The sequence below is a fragment of the Salvia miltiorrhiza genome, chromosome 6, assembly GCF_028751815.1.
Source record: "Salvia miltiorrhiza cultivar Shanhuang (shh) chromosome 6, IMPLAD_Smil_shh, whole genome shotgun sequence".
NCBI classification, from domain to species: domain Eukaryota; kingdom Viridiplantae; phylum Streptophyta; class Magnoliopsida; order Lamiales; family Lamiaceae; genus Salvia; species Salvia miltiorrhiza.
Genome location: NC_080392.1, coordinates 4,744,440 through 4,762,863, shown reverse-complemented (window position 1 = coordinate 4,762,863; position 18,424 = coordinate 4,744,440). Strand labels below are relative to the sequence as shown.

At 32.1% G+C, this 18,424-nt stretch overlaps 2 long non-coding RNA genes across 3 annotated transcripts; one reads left to right on the top strand and one right to left on the bottom strand.

Moving 5' to 3' along the window:
- Positions 1-5,634: 5,634 nt before the first annotated feature.
- LOC130988100 (uncharacterized) lies at positions 5,635-11,087 on the top strand. Of its 2 annotated transcripts, XR_009089982.1 has the most exons (3): positions 6,134-6,988; positions 8,307-8,568; positions 10,779-11,087. It is a non-coding gene; the product is annotated as an uncharacterized LOC130988100 (long non-coding RNA). The 2 variants fall into 2 exon arrangements; XR_009089981.1 differs by having other exon boundaries at positions 5,635-6,988; positions 8,307-11,087.
- Positions 10,982-17,999, bottom strand: LOC130988099 (uncharacterized). Its single transcript, XR_009089980.1, has 4 exons — positions 16,775-17,999; positions 12,825-13,013; positions 12,525-12,565; positions 10,982-11,220 (listed from the first exon to the last, which is right to left on the bottom strand). It is a non-coding gene; the product is annotated as an uncharacterized LOC130988099 (long non-coding RNA).
- Between the last annotated feature and the right edge of the window lie 425 nt (positions 18,000-18,424).

The following is an 18,424-nucleotide window of genomic DNA, read 5'->3' as shown; positions in this document are numbered from 1 at the left end:
ATATATATATTTTTAAAATAATACTATATATTAGTAGATATTTACTATATCATCTATGTTATGTTTTAAAAACAAAATAATTCACTTTTGTATTTTTATGTGTAGTAAAATTTAAAAAATCAATTACTTGGATGAGAGTAATAAAAAGGTATGTGTTCATACATTTTCTTATATAATTTTAAGAAAATTTTATAATAACCAATTAATTGGATAAGAATTTGAGAAAGTACGTGTACGTGAATTGTAATTTATTTTAAAAATAAATTAATATTCAATTAATTGGATGAGATTATTGAGTTAGTGTTTCTTAATATAAATTATACGAAGTAATATATAATATGATATCAACAATGACATAATGTAATATTAATAATTTATTTTTAATGTAAAATAAACATAGCTACATAATTTTAAATTAAAATATTAATAACAAAAAAGAAAATTATAAAAGTTAAAATATGAGGATACGTTCCTCATTTTAAGGAAAGATTTTGATAGTGGGAATGCATAGTTGCATACATTAAAAACTGCCGAAGAGTTTGACAAATTTTTCCACAAATTCCAATTATATCCTTCTAATTAATTGATTTTATTTACATTTACTTTGCTTTTTTATATATATAAAGATTTTATGTCCTGAACTTTCAGCGTTTTCTACAAAATGTCCCGAACTTTTATTTTCTCCTAAAAAATCCTCAACTTTCAATTTTTTACATAAAATGTCTCACTATATAAAATTCGATGACAAAAAGATGAATTATCTCGCCGGAAGAAATATTTTAGGGACCACTATTGTTGGAAAATCATACTGAGAACCACCATATTGAAAAACGGTGAAAGTTTGGGATTTTTTTTATCATCTTTCCGTCATCGAATTTTGTATAGCGGGACATTTTATGGAAAAAAAATTGAAAGTTCAGGGTTTTTTAGGAGAAAATGAAAATTCGGGACATTTTGTGAAAAACGCTGAAAGTTCGGGACATAAAACACTATTAACCCTTAATTATATTATTAAAAAATATTAATAAAAAATAGTTATTTTATTATATTATTCACGTTTTATTTATTTCTTTTTAAAATAAAAATTATCAAAAAAATAAAGAAAAAAATTACTACAGTGTAGACAATACCATAAAATAACTAAATCCCTTTTACTTAAAAAGTAAATTATAGTATATTTTTTTTGTTTCTATTTAAATAGTGGAACTAATTGTTAGTATAATATATGACCGTAAGTGTTTTAAAAAAGATGACTATATGTTACGGAATTTGAAAATGAGGACTATAACTTTCATTTTTCACATTTACACTCCTATTTTGGGCACAAAACCAATTATTTGGATTTTTCGTGACACCTAAAGCCCCTTGCTGACGCCGCCATGCCATGTAACCTTTTTGGCAAATTTTTTTCTTTTTTGTATTATCAATTTTCTAGCACATTTCAACCTAAAATAAAAATTTAATTAAAATTTATTCATTTTCAGTTAGAATTTTCTAATTAGAACTGATTAATTAATTTAACTAAATTATAAATAAATAAGAAGAGGATGGGCACTTTAATACGAATATTATTTGAACAAATTTCTTTGTATTATTGTTGAGACAATTTAACATAATTGATGTGTTAAATAATTAGATTTTTTTTGTATTATTGGATCCAAAATATGAGTGTAAATATAAAAAATGGAAGCTATAGTCCTCACTTTTAAATTTTGTAAAATATAATCTGATTTATGAAAACATTGAAAGTTACGATCAAGTTTTAACGATTAGCTCTAAATAGTGTGTGGCAGACTGGCAGCCATATTGGGGATGCATATATATAACTTTATTGTTCATTGTATACATGTATGTTAAAAAAAAAAAAAAAAAAACTTTCATGATTAATTTGTTGGAGGGATTATTAGGATTTACTGAAGCTCTAATAAATCCAAATTCTGTATTGAACAAAACGCAACATATTATTTCGATCTTTTTTCTTTTTGTAGAACCATACTATTTCGATCTTGACACTTCCTTCCAAGTTTTAGGTTTATACAAAAAAGAGATTTCAAGAAATCCAAATAAGTACTAGTAACATAGGTTTATATATAGTATTATATAAATATAGCATAAAATGAACCAAAAGAAAATTTGTATATGTATATCCGATCCAGCCTTTTAGTCCTCACTTTCTCAAAGAATCAACTCGGTTTCTTTAGTGTAATTTTTTTTTATCATTTTTATTACAAGTTAAAATTAAAGAGCAACTTATGGGTAAGGTATATTCTTTCCCTCTAATAAATAGATCGAGATCGAGACTCGAGAGTTCGAGTCACCTAAATATGTATGAGTGTGTTTTTTTTTTGTTGGCAATAATTTTTTTAAGAACATGTATTATCTCCGTTTATGAAAAATATTTTCTTCGTTCATATTAATGCATTTAATATTTTTTCTTAAAATTTGTACCACTCCCTCTTAATTTTTTTTTTACTGCACTCTCTTTTTCTTACCAGAAATAGTAATAATAACATTACATTGCCATCCATGAGCCACGAGTTTGAGCTATTAATAAGGGCTACCAAATGTATAGGTTTGGGTTCTTATTAATTATCTGTACGAAAAGGCTGTTGTATATATATACATTATTTATAAATGTCTGCATTAATTAAAAAAAGGTGTATTCCCGCGGTTTAATAATTAAAATAAAAATTATGGTTTATTAAATCTTAATTCTTAGGTAATAATTAAGGTGAATTTGATGAAATATCAGTCTGCCACGCCTAACATTTTCCATACGTAAACCATTTTATAATTTTTGTTCTTTTTCTTTCTGAAATTACGAAAGGTATTTGAGTATAATCAATTATGCAACTCACACGCAAGCGGGACCTCACCACCACCCAAACGATGGAAAAACAAATCAAATGGTGGGAAAACATCGCCACACAGATGAAAAATGTCCTGCGTGTGGGATATCAGCACCAAACAATACAACACCGCACGTAGGCGGGAATACAACACCAATTAAAGTGGGTAAACATCACCCCATACAGACGGGATTGAACTCAAGAAGACCTCTGCTGAATTGAAATTTTATTGAGAAAAAGAAGAAAAACAAAAGAATTATGCTTTGTTATATTTTTTATAATAGTCACATATTTATTTATTTGTTATAATTAATTGCCATGAATTATGCTTTGTTATGTCTGCATTAATTGTCAATTGATCGATTGAATATATAATCTAAATATGTTAAACAAAAAAGAATTAGTGCAGATAAAGGAAATTTGAGGAAAATTAGAGGATCTTATCTGTTGAAATTCATATCCCAGTTACTCATCAATAGAAACAAGATTATGAATTTTGTTTAGAACATTTTTTTTTGAATTATGAAATTTGTTTAGAACTTATATATAGTTTTTTTATCCTAAATTAATGTAATTACTATTTCATTGCAGTTCTTCCTTTTTGTTTCGATTTTTTTGTAGTTTTATTTTAGCATCTGTAAGAAATAAAATGATGGATAAACGTGAGATGAATTGATTTTATTTTTCGTAGCGTTAGTATCTTTTTCCTTAAATTAAAGATGTTTTGATTGATCCATAAAAATGTAAATTATGTGATTAAATATTTTTTTAATAAAAAAAATATTAACACTAAAAGATAATAATACTCGCCGTGCATGAAAGAACTTTCTAATTTTCCTTTTTGAAATGTACACAAAAACATTTCCTCATATTTTTGGACTATACCGGTCACATATAAATACCTCGTATATTCTTACATTTTTATCGCTTACAATATATGCAAGAGTCTTTTATTTACTTTTAATGTACTCGCTCTGTCCCATTAATGTTTCATTATTTTTTGGTACGGCCGCATGGAGATTAATAGGGCTGGGAATCGGGTACCCTACCCGAAAAAATCGGGTACCCGATCCCGAATAAGACCAAAATCCTAAATCCGACCCCGAACCCGAAAAAAAATCAGGTACCCTAATACCTGACTCGGGTACCCGAGTCGGGTATTCGGGTACCCTAAATAACCTGATCAAAATTGCATCTTTCAAGTCAAACTGTGAAAATCGGGTATTAGGGTACCCGAATTACCCGATTTGAAGCAAATTCAATTTGAAGCAGCCAATTCAGCCTAAAGGTAATTCTAACAAAATCGATGCAGTAAATTTTACCAAGTATAGGAGGAAATCGAAATTTTAACAACAGGTTACAGTATATAGGTTAATTCTAACAAATCCTCTCTAACCACATTGACATGGAAATTGAAATCTGTATGAAAAAAAAAAAAGCTCAGCTGTTGTTGGAGCTCGGAGGCGGCACAGCAGCTTAGGGGCGACAAGCTCGGCGGCGGAACGAGGGCTCGACTGTGCGAGGGTCGCGGTGGGACTGGCGGTCTGTGAACGACGGCGACGGCCAAGGAGAACGGCGACTACGAGCGGGCGAGGGGCGCCGCTGGGTCGCCGGAGACGGGAACGATTTCTAGAGTGGAGGGCGGCCGGACAGGAGTTAGGGCTGGGATTGGGATTTGGAATTGGATTTCAATTCAAAATGGGAACTTGGGAAATGGGAAGGGCCGAAAGGAAAGGAACATGACAACTGTTTCATAGTATCAAATTTAATTAAATAAATTAAAATATATTAAATAAATTAATTCGGGTATTTCGGGTATACCCGATACCCGATTTTCTAACACCCTAAATACCCGATCCTGAACCCGAACCCGAATTTTTCGGGTATAGGGTACCCGATACCCGATTTTTTCGGGTCGGGTAATTGGGTACCCGATACCCGATCCCGAACTTCCCAGCCCTAGAGATTAAGAAATATGTAGAAAGTAAATAGAGTGTGTTGAGGAAAATTATTTAAATACTCTACGTCCATGAAAAGTATGACATTTTTGCCATTTTTGGTGTTCATATAAAGTATGACACTTTCATTTTTTGAACATGCATCCACATCTTTTATCCTTACAAATACTTCATCCGTCCACGAAATAAACTCCTACTTGCCCTTAAATATTTGTCCATGAAATAAACTTCTACTCTGCTTTTTGGACACTTATACCCTCTCTTGCTTTTAAAATTACTACACTTTTTTCCTATTGGACCCACTTTATTCAACCATTACTTATGTAATTAGTCTCCCCTAAACTCATTGTTGTTGTTGTTGGGCGTCCGCCAAGATTATGTCACTTTCCTTTTATGGCAATGGTCCCACCATCCTCTTTAATATTTTATCCTTACTAACACTCTTTATTTACAAAAAAAACTACTCAAAATTCAATCTCAACCACTCATCTCATAAAGTGATGGAACCCTTTCTCCACTACATCAAAATCATCATCAATTTTATTAAATCTCGTGCCCAAGCAAATTGCCATAATCTTGGCGGACGGAGGGAGTATTATTTTTGTTGTTGTTGTTGTTGTTGTTGTTGTTATTATTGTTGTTATTATTGTTGTTGTTGTTGTTGTTATTATTATTATTATTATTATTATTATTATTATTATTATTATTATTATTGTTATTATTATTTTTGTTGTTATTGTTGTTGTTGTTGTTGTTGTTATTATTATTATCAAATAGCTAGTTGAAAGATTAGTAAAAGTAATCACAATACATAAACACTACCCTTTTAGTCTTTTACATCACCTTAATTTACACCACATTTTCCAGCTTTCTTAGTCTCCGTGCCAAAACCCAACTGAGAGTTTATTTCGTGGACGGAAGGAGTACCATTTATTTACAAAAAAATACCCTCAATTCAATCTCAATCACTCATTTCAAAAAATGATGGGTCCCTTTTTCCACTACATAAAAATCATCACCAATTTTATTAAAACATGTGTCCACCAAAAGTGTTATACTTTTTGTGAACGGAGTGAGTATTAGGTATAGAAAAAGAAGGGAAATAATTGTAATGGAAAATCCCATTATAAAAAGTGGAATATTTGAAATAACACGGAGAGAGTATTGAACAATCTTTTTGTGAATGGAGAGAGTAGTAAAATAAAAAATTTAAATAAAGAAAAGTAAAGAAATACTATGATGATACACTATAGTAGTGATGGTAGATAGATAGTTTTATAGTAATATATAATTATTATTTTTTTGGTCTCGAGAAACGGGTGAAAGAGGAATGATTAGATTAATCCCAAAGTAAATGGTCCTTTCACGAAAAACGAAATCTGACTCTCTCTAACCCACGCTCCTTTAACTACCCAAAAGATCTCCATTGAGGGGACATTTTAAGCTAATCCCAACTCTAATCCCTCCCTTTCTCTCTCCTCTCCAAACCACAATGTCTAATCTTTAACTGGAAGATCCCACCGACTGCTCTTGTCCTTTTTATGTCCTTCTCCCTATATTTATTTATTACTCCAATATGTAAAAAACAATAAATACAATCTAATTCATTCATAAATTACTGCTGCCTTCGTTTCTGCCCTAGCTGCCAGCAATCAAGACTTGTTCAAAAACATGTATAACTTGCGAATTCGGGTTTCGACAAAAGTGGTTAGATTTCAGGTTAGCTGGATTTTTTTCCAACTTTTCGAGAAATCGCGTTTTCCTAAAAAAGGTTTTGGTCTCCAGTTCCCAGATCTACCCATTTGTTTGTTTGTGTGTGGAGAGATTGAGGGAGTTGACAGAAGAGAGTGAGCCCAGGCAGGCAATTATGCAGAGAGAGATTATGCCTCTGTGTGGATGCGTGAGCTCGCTCCTCTTCTGCCAACTTCCCTCTCTTTCCCTCTCTCTTTTCCTCTACATTCAACCTGCATTCATTGTATTTGGAGTTTCGAGGTCACTTTCTACCCACATGAAATCTTCACACACTCACTATTAACTTTCTTCTTTACTTGTTTTTGAGTAATATATATTCTTCTCTTCAGTATTATTTTTTGCCTTGTAAAGTTGTAATATAAAAAAATTGCGGTGATTGGGTCCTTAATTTGGAGGCGGAGTAATTCGTTTTGGGAAAATAAGTATCAGGTAAACAAATCGCTCTTATCTTATCATCTCCCTTCTTCAATTATTTGTTTCATGATGATTTGATTTAGTATTTTAGTTAATAGTAATACATGAAATGATTCATATATATGATGTTTCCTCAGATACACCTTTTTGGCTGTATAATCTTGCTGCTATCTGCCGTTGTACGCATCTTTTAGTCTGGGGCTTGACTATTCTTATTCAAATTGGCTGCTTTATTGTCTGAATTAAAAACTCAATTACATGTATCTTTTGAACTTAGACGAGGTCATATATATTAGTTTTATATTCTTGTGTGATATATATGGCGTAACTTAGATTATATGATTGAAGCGTTGTTATCAAAGTGACAATCTAAACTCATACTGAACCTATTTATAAGAGGGTGTTTGGCTAAGCTCTAACTGTTTATAAGTTGTTAAAGTGGCAAGAGAGAGAAAATCTTTGTTAGAGAGGTGAACTAGAAATGATATATAATGAAATAATAAATTATAATTTAATAATATTTGTAAAATGATTGTTGCATATAAGACTATGAAAAAATAAATTGAGGTAGATTAACTTATTTTTTGGGAGGCTTATTTTGAAAGCTTATAAGCTATTTAAATCACCCAGACATGCATCCACAACAGATCTCTCAAAATTTTACTCCTAAATTCTTCCCTAAATTATTTTTAACCCCTATTTTACAATTGCACATAGCAGCTCTCCTATTTTTCATTATCTATTTTATAAATTTAGGATTAGATTTTTAAGTGGGTGTAAATTTAGGATTAGATTTGAGAGGGTGTAATTTTTTTTGTGGACCCAACTTAATATAGGCGATCTGTTGCATGATCATTTTATCTCACTTTTTATTATTTAGCTTTAAATAAATTTAAAGTTAGGATTACTTTTGAAAGATTTGTTGTGGATGCTCTTAGTTATTGTCCGTGTAAAGGATTTATGACAATCTATACTCATACCGAACCTAGCTATTAATTTGTTATGTGCTAAACAAGAAATGATTTAGAATTATTTTCAGCAATGATTTGAATACCACCACAATTTTAGAGCACATGATGTCTCCTTCAATACAAACGAATGATGATTCAACAACCGACGACTTCAAGTAGAGTCCAAGAAATGTTACCAAAAAGACTAATTCTATGTCTAAAAAGGGCTGTAGAAAGGCTTAATTTCCTGCTGATTGATTGCTAGGAAAAATTTATAATGGCTTCTCTTTGTTGTTAACAAAACTTTCCAGTGGTTTCTATATGCATCTGAAATTTTTGAGAAGGTGTTTTGGAAATTGAAAGTTCTCTTCATTGATTCTCAGGCTAGACGTTTTCCACGCAAACAAGTAAGTTTGAAACATATTTTGGCGTCTTACTTTTTCTACCATCGAAAGGGGAAAAGATAGAAAAGAAACAACCACTCGGCAAGGTATGACTAAGCGAAAAAGGACCTATGCTAAATCATGAGTTATTTTGCACTCTTATGAAGTATATGTATATTGGAGATTTTATTGCCGTACGTCAAAACTCTTGGTCATTGAAATTTTGGTTCAAGGATTGAAGAAAATACAAACATGGATAAAGGTATGAACCATCTACATATGTAGCTCTTACTCATCTAGAAATATGTGTTATGCAATGCATATTATGCACTCAAACTTAACTTGTGGGTTCTTTTTGAAGTGTATGATCATAACTTTTAGGATGTGTTTGCTTTGAGGTATAAGGAAGGGGTAATACCTTATACCTTGTTTGCTTTAATGTATGAAAAAATCCGGGCAGATTGTATAATTTTTCAGGCAGCTCCTTATCCATTGGAAAAATGATAATTTTATAACTAAGAAAGGGAGATATAATTTTATACCAGGAGTGGATAAATATATTATCCTTCAAATCAAACAAGATATAAAAAATGTGGTTCCCACTTTAAGTGTATTATCCCTCCATTTAAAAGGATAAAAAGTAAATACACTCTTAGTTTCTTCTAAAGTACTCCCTCCGTCCCAGCTTTTTGTATCCACTTTTAGTAGTATTAAAAGTGGATACAAAAGCTAGCTGGGACGGAGGGAGTAATAAGTAAGGAAAATTGCATTTGCAATCTCAAGTATGAACGTTTTTAGACTTTTCCTCTTTTTTTTACTCTAAAATAATGTACCTACTGAAAGTACTCTTTGCATTGAACTAGTTTGAGCTTCCATTTGAACTAGTTTTTCACTTGCCACATTGAACTAGTTTGAGCTACCATTTGAGTTCATAGCTAGCCAAAATCCTTGCATGTGCTCACAATTTTTTCATGTTTTATGGTGTTATTTTGTTTATGTATTACTCCGTATAAAAATAGAAAACATGGGGCAATTGGTGAGTTATAGTACTGAAAAAAATAAAAAGAAGATTGGATGCTTGTCAGTAGATTTGGGATGCTTGAAATTGTCACGTGAAAAAATTGTCTTCCTTATTTGGTGGCATGCCAACCCAAAAAAAAGATAAAAATGACAAACTAAACCTGTTCATACATTGCCCATATCTGTAGTTGAAATTGTGAAAATTGGCTAATCATCATCATGTTTGTTTTCATAGATTGAGCGCTGTAGTAATCTAGTTTATATGACATAAAATTCTCTACTGTTCATCAAGCTAATGTTGTATTCCCATAAATAAGACGTTATACTAAGTAATCGTTGGTGTTCACTTTTGTGGTTAAATCTCAGAAAACTTGAATGACAACAAAGTTGCATAAATACTTTGAGATGTTGTAGCAGTCAACAAATCTTGACATCTTAGTTTGAACTACATATGAAGCATTTCATGGCTTCATGATTCTTCCTTCATATTTGTACAATATATATATGGTTTTTAGGGATGACAATTTATCCGCGGGTAACGGATATCCGCGAAAACCCGAACCTATTAGGGTAGGTTTGAGAGGCATTTGATATCCACGGATAGTTTCGTGGTTACAATTTACTATCCATTTAGTTCGTGGATATGAGTTTGGATACTTACTATTCATACCTGTGAAACCCGTTTATCCGCGAAAAATATCCGCGAAAATACCCGTCAATTACCAGTCAAATACCCAAAAAAAAATCCTAAAAATATGAGCTTTGAATATACATTTGAGATATGGGCCAATATATTTCTAATCTAAATAATTGTTTATTTCATAGGTCAAGGAAAGAATGAAAGTTTTTGGACATGTCTTGAAAATGAAGAAGAAGCTTTCAATGAAGAGAGCTATATTTCTACTGTTGAGCAACCATAGAACTTTGTTGTATTTTATATTTTAGTTGATGACTTTGGATTTAAATTTTGTTATTTGTGGATTTCAACATGTATGAAAGATGTGGATTTGAACTATGTTATTTGTGTTGATTTTTTTTTATTATTAAATTTGTTATAAATTTATAATTAAATTATGTTTTACGGGTATCCAATGGATAGTGGGTGGCGAATATCCGGCGGATAGCGGGTTCGCGGATACCCGATGGGTAGCGGGTATCCGCGAGTGGCGGGTTTGAATACCATTTGATATCCATGGATAGTTTCGTGGTTAAAAACCACTATCCATTTAGTTGTTCGTGGGTATGGGTATTGATAGTCACTATCTGTACCCATCGTACCCGATTGCCATCCCTAATGGTTTTTCTTTTGCACTGTTAGTGCACTCTGGTTAGTGATAATAGTGGATTGGAGTTTTTGTAATTAGGATGAGCTAACTTCCTCTTGTATTTGGCTCAACTATTTGAAATACATATGTGAGCTGAAGTGGTGATTTTTTATTTTGGTGGATACAGGGTGATGGTTGATGCATCCCAATAACCCTGATTGGTGGTGTTCGGAAGTCGACAAAGTCAGTTGCGACACCGTGATTCAGCTGCACTGTCAAACGCTCGCTGTGACATCGTCTAGTTCCTCATGAAGATTGCTTTGTTCAGAGGCTAATTACTGATTTTAGACTCATTTTGGAGATTTTATCATAACACTAGTACTCTACTTCTTTCAAGCTGTAATAATCTCATTCTATATTCAACCAATCTTTTTTGTAATGTATGATACACTTATTTATGAGGAACATAAAAGAGTAGTGTGTTCAAATTTACAAATAAGATGTCAAGTAGAAAGTTGGCTACTTACTCTTGTTTCAAATTTCCCTTTCATATCAGTGCAAGAAGAAACTGCTGAATGCTGCTGTTGACTTCAGAAACTTCCAAAGTCTTGAACAAGCGCTGTTCCCAGCTGGTAAATCAAATGATAAGAAATTAGCTACTCATTCATCAAACTCTACTTCAAAAAACCAAATACATCATGTGAACATTCTAAAATAATTGAACCAATAACGCAGCAACATATATGCTACTAAGCTCACCTTCAGACACACACACAAAAAAGGGTCCTCTCCCACTTAGGTCTCTCAAACTCCCTATCACCATATACATACTCAAAACATTCGAAACACGTCTAGATGGTGATCAAATCCAGAATATAGCGCAACGACAATTTTCAATGAAAGTTTCTATCTAGTGGAAATCTTATACTCCCTCTGTCCATGAAAAAACTTCTTATTTTCCCTTTTTGGGACCCTCCACAAAAAAACTTTCTATTCTATTTTTGGACTATACCCCACCACTTATAATACCCCATTTATCCCTTACTTTTCACATTTTCACTACGCTCAAAACAAATTAAAAACAACATAACACTACTTACAATGTATTTTTATTTTAAAATCCGTGCCTCTCCTAGGAAGTTTTATCATGAACGGAGGGAGTACTGTTTATATACTAAGGTACACCAGTAAAATTACTCCAATAAATATCATGGTGGATGGGATAACCACCAAAATACACAATCCAAGAATAGTGGGAAGTTGATATTTGCAGAATATACTTAACTAAAAACCGGCCAATTTACCAACTGAATCAGCATAATGCAATCTTGAATTTACCAGCCACAGAAACATCACATAACTCCATCAATTGCTTTTATAACTGATGAAATTTTCAGTGGAAGTTACTTTCAATAAGTTCTAGCTATATTCAAGAAAGGAGATCACTAACAACATTGCAAAGAATGGTATTAAATGTTCCGACTTATGCATTGAACCAACAAATACATAAATTGTCATTATTGATAAAGAAAATGTCACTTGTCATTCAAATAGAAAAATTTATTGGAGTCTAATTACATGATGTAGAGGAACTTGTCATTCAAATAGAAATTTCTAAGACAACGAATTGGTTGGAGTCTAATTACATGATGTAGAGGAACTAAAGGATCCATGTCAATTTGGCTAATTATTTTACCACCAATGAGATACCAAGACAAAATGATAGGAGTTCCAAACTATCAAGAATGCAAGTTATATCACCTAATGTCAACTTTTGGTTTTAGGAGAAAACACTTAACTATGAAGCTTCAATTCAAGAACAAGGAACAAATATATATCAATATAAAATACTCGCATTGTACAAGTCGAATAAATATCAATATAAAATACTCACATTGTACAAGTCGAATAAATATCAATATAAAATACTCACATTGTACAAGTCGAATGTCAGAAAGATCTCCTTAAATCAAGCTGGAAAAATGCGAAGCAAATTAGAAATCATGGTAAATTGCTCAAGTTATATAAAATTTTCATAAAAGACAGATTTTCCATAATTAAATTATCAAGTCAATCAACCAAGAATACTACATGCATCATCCTATTTGCAGCAAAAGGAATAGACTTGTCTAGTTCATAGTCAACTGCATAATGAGTGCATTACGAGATCTGGCCGTATACAAAGATTTATCATGTTTTCCACAAAAAATCATCTCTAATTATCACCAGGTACCTTAGGCAGTGGGATCAATTAAACATCAATGTGCATGCAATAGCATAGAACAACTTTTAAGCTCAAAATGAGTGTGGCCCAGAATTTGATGTTCATGCATTGAAAACTTTCGTATTTTCATAACTGGACATAAAGCATAAAATTCTACTCGAGCCTTTGGAATTTCACTCAGAAAGCAATGTAGCCCACCTACAAAAGTTTAAGAAGCAATCAAAAAATTTATCTCAAATCACGAAGAATTTAGTTATTACCGACAAAGATTACAAACATAGATGAAAATGTCATGATTTGAAAGAATACAAAAGATACAGTTACCATACACGTAAGAATATATATTCTCAAGAAGTTAAATGCATGTTGCAATTTCTATAATACGACATTCCAAATATCTACATATCTAACATGTATTCATATTCAAACTTCCAGAAAATCTAGTTAATATCAATTAAGTTCCTAAATCATACTCTTATCATCGCTCATTTTGTAATTCCATTATAATCTAGTTAATCTCAGTCTTCGATTCCATAGCGCTCTAAAGGCCATTAGTGGGAAGGTGCTCGGTTTCATTCGTGAGATGAACTCAATAGTTATATCTATATATAGGGAAGGTAACCAATTGCTGCTGACTTATGGCGACACTCAGGACAGTTGATGGGTGGTGGACCACTGACCATATTCGATTAGTGAGGTTGTTCTTCGTGATATCTACTCTCCTGCTTATATTCATACTTTTTCTTGAATGGGTACTTCTGGTGTCCCTTTAAATTTTTGCCAACAAGGTTTTAATGAGGCCCGGCCTTGAGTGATCCACATGCATGTGATGTCCTTGGTGCATAGGTAATAGGTTTGTTGTCTTCTTCTTCTTTCCTTTTTCTTCTTCTTCTACATATATCGATAACTTCATTTGAAGTAAGAAGATTTATTTATCAATACAATCTATGTATATTTTATGTTTTGTTAAGCATTTGCAAAATTCAAAAGGGACTTTATAATCTGTCGATCAAAATGAAGCATGGAATTCATATGAATATATAAGTTGGGAACAATTCCATTTTGGCCAAAGTTCTTAATATCTCATTGAAAGAAATATATTTGCCTAGGGATGATATATAGTTCGCTATTGTAAAGATCTAGTATGAAAATTATATATTAAGACCTTCCTCAACCTGCCACTAGGTACTTCTGTGAAGCCATTTCAGTCCAACTACTAACTACATTTCTGTGTTAATAAATTCCAAATAGATTTCTTTGCAATTCGAGAACCTTTTGCATGTTGATGACAATTTCTATATGCATATCCAATACCCCTTACTGGAGAGATGCTACTGATGAGATTTAATAAGAACAAATGACCAATTACCCTCGTACTTGCCAAAATTGGAATCAACAATAGGGGATGGCGTATGATTAGGTTCAAGAAGTTTACATTCCCATCAACATCAATATAGATTATCCTCACTAGGTTCCTATCACCATTTAGTATATACTTCACTTCACACACCACCATAATTCCTCACCTATGCATTAGAATATTGGACATGTATGATGTATCCATATCGTTCCTAGACACCACCTATATACGATCTTGGGTTCTTCCGAACTTGGGTGCCGCTAAGTGAAAATACCCTCCAATTCTCAAGGATCATGAGAACAAAATTAAAACTAAGGAGCTTATAAGCTCTAGCAAAGTGTTTGCCAAACAACTCTTAAACAACTTATAAATTATAAAAATAAACTCCATCAGCTTATAAGATCCCCAAAAGATAAGCTCATCGATTCTGTATAAGCAACAATCATTTTATAAAAATAAACCCTACTATGGTTTATTATTTCCATCATATATATGTCCTTCCAATTTCATCACTCTTCAACTTTCCCTTTTCAACTCGCAATTATCTCTCTGACTTATAAGCTCAATTATCCAAGCATTTTTGACAGCTTTTAAACTCTTGAGACATGACATCTTATAAAATGTTGAAGCTTATAAGCTCTCTAAAATAAGCTTAGCCAAACATCCCCTAAAGATGTGATACAACTGGATAGTTAACCATAATATATATCATATATAACCAATAACAAGTCATTAGGGTCACATATTTACTATGATGTATGGACAAGGGTGGATATGAGTGAATAAGCCATATCCATCCAGCCCCATAGAGGAGTGATATTGTTTATAAATCTTTCTCTTCTTAATGCATCAAAGTAGGTAGATATGATATTTTTATTAATTTTATATTCTCTTCATTAAACTATCTGTCAAATTGATTGCAACTCCTCAAATTGAACAAGCTCACTATATCATCCAACAAGAATAAATGAAAATATAACCAATTGAAATGTACGTGCATACAATTTGACAATGGATGTTATCTTGTCATACTAATCCTCGTTCCCTCCCCATCCCCCCAAAGCCCCAAACTTGTAACTCTATTATATTATTGGATCCTTGAAGCACATTCATATACCATTCACCATTCATATAAGGCATTTAATTTAAGAAAAAAAAAATGATCTCTATCCCTACACGATAATAAACTTGAACAATATTTTCTACAAGATTACTCGCATCCCATGAGGTTGCGAACCAGGATCCCACTTAGGAAAAGAAAATTTTCATGGAAAACTAGAGATTCCAACTCTTTTTTACCAAAAGATATATTCCAAGCAAATAGAATAGAAAACAAAAATTTGAAACCTCAAGACAATTGTGCATAAACACTATTCAATCCTAAGATTACTCAAAGTTTGATTTGCCTATTATATCATGATTATAAAATTGAAAGGTCAATAGTGTAAATTAATATATTATATTTATCTAATACTATTATAAAATAAATATCCTTGATTTTAAAAAAAAGTATCCTTAGAAATTTTGATATATATGTAATATGCTTACTTATTTTAATTTTAATTTCTATGGATAATTTACCAATTTAATGTTGTATAGGTTTTATGTCTAAAGTTCTTCAAAGTTTTCATCTATCGATTTTTTACATATAAATATTTACTATTTAAATTCAACACTTTTACGTATGTCGCACATACCATCCTACTTGACAATATGAATATGTACTCCATTCTTGTATAAAAAAATATTAAACAGTAGAACTTTATATAATTTAGAATGCCCAAGTAATGAACTTATAAGATAGAATTTGAACTGTTGCACTAGTACGCAACTGAAAACAAAGGGCTAATCTTACCCAAAAGGAAGCAAAATATACATAAATTTAAGTTGAGAAGAATATGCAGTAGTCCAATATCCATTAATTTAATTGGTTACAGTTTCCCACCATAATTCTTTAAGCTATAACAATATATATTAGAGGAAAAATAAGGCAAGCCAAACCATGAAATTATATTTTCTACCTAATAGTGACTAAAAGCTTTCTCAATTGGCAGATCTTGCTAGAGTTTCTTCTTGGCGACTTGGCCCTCATTAAACTAAAAAAAAAAAAAACCCACTACAAAAAAAGTTTCTACCGGTGACATAAGACTTGGTAGCTAATATTCGTATCACAAAAATTAGTAAGGTTTGAAAGTGTAACTATTAATGATTAATTACATTATCAAATGTCACTAATTTTTATAACACACATAATTAATAGCTACCAAACCTCATGTGTCATGTCACTAGTAGATTATTTTTTTCTTGTGAATGCAATTTTTAAATTTTGTATATAACTAATTAAACTGATGTATTAGGAGCTCACAGGAAAAAAAAATCCTCTTTCATAATTCTCATAATTAATTTGAAATCCTCTCACTATGAAAAATGTGAAACCAAGTAGCAAATAGCTAGACTATAGTTCAATGAATAATCTTCTCTCAACTGCTTATAGAGTTTAATAAAAAAAAAAAATCAATGGGATAAAAAATTCTTAAGAAAAATATGATGCAAAACCAAATTGAAACATGAAAGTGAAAGAAATTAAATAAAACCTTACTTTGCAAATTGTCTTCCACAATCACAAACATGATTCCATGGTGTCGCTGAAGAAATCCAAAATCTTGCCGTTGCTGCTGAGTCTCATCCACAGCTCATTGTGTTCAACGGAATGCAAAAGGCAACCACAAGGAATAGATTAATGTGAGTTGCAATTAATATAATGCACATAAAATATAAACTGGAATAATTGGAGAAAGGCTTTGATTTCTTCATCAAGAAACGAAGCCAAAAAAACATTGAAGAAGCTTTACCTTCTTCTTCCTCTCCGATGGCATTCTCACTTAATTGTGGGCTGCTGCATCATATAGAATACTAGTAATAATAAAAGAAAATGACATCAGGAACAGAGGAAATTGTCTGATGATCACCGCCACACATTCTCCCAAAATCTAAGCAACTCGAACTAAAACAGTGTGGTGATGGGAAAGACACATGTCCACAGTATTGGATAAGGTTAAAGATATATACATATGGAGAGATATATCTATCATGTGTATTTCATTTTATGTTGATCTCCACTCCACTTGATATGTATATAGTCATCTTTTGGGAATTGCAGCCTCATAACTTTACCTTATCCCAAGGCTTTTTTCTTCCACAATCTAGTGCTTCTGGTCGGTATAGAGACTCGAGATACAGGTGGTTATATATATATATATATATAAATATTGAGAGAGAGAGAGAGAGGAAATTAAACTGACAGGAAGAGAAATGAGCACACGTATACAAAGGTATACACTCTTTATACAATTGCCTGCTTGTGCTCACTCTCTTCTGTCAGCTTGTTTCTCTCTCTACCTCTTCTTAGGCCTTAAAATTTTCTAGTCTTTTCTACCAACAATCCATATCACAAATTAATATAGTTAGATCGGCACCACCAAAAAGACCAAACCCATTTTTGGAAACTGCATCTTCACATCCCCAATAAAACATCCTAGGGTTTGGTCGTTTAGTGTGTGTGTGTGTGTGTGTGAGTGTGTGAGAGAGAGAAAGAGGAAGGAAAAAAAAAAACATGTTTTGCATATCAAAAACAAAGCGATCTATTCATATATTGCTGAAGAATTCAGATTTATGCATCGCGGAAAGCATATATAAATAGGTAAAAACACACACACACACATAGATACATATATAGATTGCAGGAGAGGATGATGATGGGGTATATATGAAAAGGACGAAGAACACACGATGGGATGGGGTTTTCCTTTCCTTTTTGTGGGGAGAGAGAGAGTGTGTGAGAAGGAGGATATATAATAGTATGTGTGTCGAGAAAAGATTGGCTGGTGGAGAGAGTGGGAGTAGGTGGCGGAAGAAGATGGTGAAGGAATGAGGACCGTCGGATTGAATATGGGGACAATTGGGTTGAGGCAGACGAGGCCTAGCTGGCCATGGGATTAAAGGCCATTAACTTTTCCATAAACCATTTCCTCATTATTTTACTCCATCTATCCTAAAACATACTCTTATTATCACTTTCCTCATTATTTTACTCCATCTATCCCTAAAACATACTCCCTCCCTCGTTAATTTTTTTGCCATTTTAACCTGAAATACACAAAAGCCAGTACAAGAAAATTGAGTATACATGACACTATTAAAAAGTGTCATGTATGAACGTCTTTTTTGAATGGGAAAAGATTTATATACA